Genomic DNA, 3,511 nt, shown 5'->3' on the forward strand with positions numbered 1-3,511 from the left:
TGATCAGTTCCTGGGCAGTGTTCAGTCTGTTTGGAGTAAGTATTACCCAGGGACACCTATGTTTACCATTGTTAAGAAGTTAAAGCTGCTGAAACCAGTGTTGAAACAACTGAATAAACACTGTTTTTCTGATATTGAAAATAGTACAAATATCACTAGTGATTTGCTGGTACACATTCAAAAGCAGTTAGTGGATCATCCAGGCAATCTGGACCTGATGCAGCAGGAAATGGAGATTCATCAGGATTTAAAAGAGCTTATCAAAGCTAGGGATAGCTTCCTTACTCAGAAAGCTAAACTTCAATGGTCTTTGGAAGGGGACATTAATACTTCTTATTTCCATAGGGCCATTAAGAAAAGAGCAATGTTGAATAAAGTTTTGATGATTGAGGATATTAATGGGGTTCTTTGCACTGAGGGGTCTCAGATTCAAGAAGCTTTTCTGTCTTATTACAAGGATCTCTTGGGAACAAGCCATGAGACTATTGATGTGAATGTTAGACTGGTGCAAAGAGGTAAATGCTGCACCCAGGAGCACTGTGATATTCTATCCAGACCTGTAACTGATACTGAAATCAGGAAATGTCTTTTGACTATACCCAAGGATAAATCCCCTGGTCCTGATGGGTATACAAGTCAGTTTTATAAGGATGCTTGGGCAGTTGTGGGTTCTGATATTTGCCATGCTGTGAAGGATTTTTTTGAACATGGCAAAATGCTGCAACAAATCAACTCTACCTCAGTAACTCTTATTCCCAAAATTGTTAGGCCAACCAGTGTTCAGCATTTTAGACCCATCTCTTGCTGCAATGTTGTGTACAAAGTGATCTCAAAATTGATTTGTAATAGACTGTCTCTCATCCTACCTGACATTGTTAGTAGGAATCAAGGTGCTTTCATACAAGGGAGGAGTATTTTGGAAAATATTTTAATTTGTCAAGATTTGGTCAGACTGTATAATAGAAGTAATGTTTCTCCAAGGTGCATGTTCAAGTTGGATCTTCAGGAAGCTTATGATTCAATTGAATGGAAGTTTTTGGAAGAAATGTTGGTTGCTCTTGCATTCCCTGTCAAGTTTAGGAAGATGCTTATGCTCTGTGTAACAACCACTACTTTCTCTTTGAGTTTGAATGGTGCTAATTTTGGTTACTTCAAGGGTAGAAGAGGGTTAAGGCAAGGGGACCCTGTCTCCCCATTGCTCTTTACAATTTGCATGGAGTACTTGTTCAGGGTTCTCGATTATGCTACTCAGAAATGGCATTTTAGATATCATCCAATGTGTGGGGGCTTGAAACTGACACACCTCTTATTTGCAGATGACTTGCTGTTGTTTTGCAAAGGGGATGTGCGTTCTATTATGCTTATTCTCAAGTCTTTCTCTACTTTTTCTTCTACCACAGGCTTAAAAGTTAATGCTGGTAAATCTGAGGTAGTTTTCAGAGGGGTGACACTGGAGACTTAGTGTGATATTCTTCAAATTACTGGGTTTAAAGATGGTGATCTGCCTATGAAATACCTGGGTATTCCTATTCAGGCTACCAGGTTAACCAGGCACGACTGTAACATTCTTGTTGATAAGATTGTGGCTAAGGTCAAGAGCATTGGAGCCAAGAAACTGAGCTATGCTGGCAGGTTAATTTTGATCAACTCTGTTCTTAATACACTTCATAACTACTGAGCTTCTATTTTCCTAATTCCCAAGTTGGTGATCAAAAAGATTGAGGATGTTTGTCGCAATTATTTGTGGGATGGTGATACTACGTATACAAGGGCTCCTCTGGTGGCATGGCAGGTTGTGTGCAGGAGCAAGAAATGTGGTGGATTAGGTATCAAAGAGGCAAGTTTATGGAATATTGCTATTGTAGGGAAATTGGTGCATTGGATTTATACGAAAGGTGATAGACTGTGGGTGCAATGGGTTGATCACGTCTATATAAAAGGCACTGATTGGGATGTTTACACACCTCCTCCAGATTCCAATTTGAACTGGAGGAACATTTGCAAAGTTAAGGAGAGGTTGTCTGGTGGGTACCAGAATGGTCTTTGGATACCTGATGCCAAAGGCTATTCTATTGGGTCTGGTTATGACTGGTTGCAGGGGATGCACCCCCCTGTTCTGTGGTATAAGGAAGTTTGGGGTGGTTGGTCTGTACCCAAACATTCTATGGTAGGTTGGTTGATTAAACTGGAAGCTCTGAATACTCGTGAAAAGTTACACAAGCATAGAATCAGTGATTCTGACCTGTGTATTCTTTGTGAAGAAGAGACTGAATCACATGTTCATTTATTTTGTTCATGTCAGTTTAGTAAGCAGATTCTGAGTGGACTGGAGAATTGGTTGCATCTGCAAGTGCACGGTTCTCATGGGAATTACTCCAAGATGCAACGTAAGGTGTGTTCTATGGCTTGGCTAGCTTACTTTGTTATGAAACGGGTGAGAGGAATATTTGCATAATTGAGTTACAAGTGAAGAGGCCTTCTTTAGTTTTGAAGCATTTGATACAGGTTGTTCGTGGAAGGATACAAAGTCTACTTCCGCCTAGGATCAATTCCACTGATGCTCAATGGTTAATTAGCATAGGTATCAATTGTTAAACTGATTGCTATGATTAGGTTGAATGTTGGATTGGATAATGATTGTAGTTGTAATATGCCACCTTTATTATTAATGGAAAGACTCACATTTTACCAAAAAAAAAAAAAACTCGAACTAATTTCAATAAACTCGAACTAACTTTAAATAAACTTATTAATGATTATTAAAATTAACGTATTGAATTATGATGAAATTAATTAATTAGCTAAGCATATATATATATAAATCGTTAAATGATGTAATTAAATTCAAAATAGCAATTAAAAGAATTTTATCCAACTTAATAAAATACGGGGTGTTACAATCACCCCATCTTTTAAAAAGTTTCGTCCTCGAAACTTGAAAGTATAAATGAAAGGTTATAAAAATAAAACTGAAATTGAAATCGGTAACCAAAACATTTAAAAGGTCACTTATCGTAAGAATCAAAATTCTTTCAAAAGTTTCAAATAAAATTTTAAAACAGAACAGATTCTCATCAGAGGAACGGAAGTGTTCTCGTTGCGCATTCAAGAACATCACATTCCAAATCCAAGATAAGGTCAAAGGCAAATCATTTGTATAAATCAAAAATCAAAATTCTTTCAAAAACATTAATAAAGAGTTTTCAAAAGTATAAGTCTCATTCATTGAACGAAATTGCTCTTGTTGTGCACACAAGAACGCTAACCTTCCAAGTCAAAGACAAATTTAAAACCGAAAATCACTCGTCGACAAGAGTAGAACAAGTTATTAAACGTTTCTAATAACGAGTTCTAACATCCGATCAACGTTAAAATCAAAAGAAAAGGTAATCTACTCAATTTTTTTTTTTTTTTATTTATTTTTTTTTTTTGCAAAAAGCCAAAATAGAAATAAAGGTTTCACTTTTAAACCCAATTGGGGGTCAAATCCCTGAAAGTGTAACATTAAACT

The sequence above is a fragment of the Silene latifolia genome, chromosome 9 (genome assembly GCF_048544455.1).
Source record: "Silene latifolia isolate original U9 population chromosome 9, ASM4854445v1, whole genome shotgun sequence".
Classification (NCBI taxonomy): Eukaryota; Viridiplantae; Streptophyta; class Magnoliopsida; order Caryophyllales; family Caryophyllaceae; genus Silene; species Silene latifolia.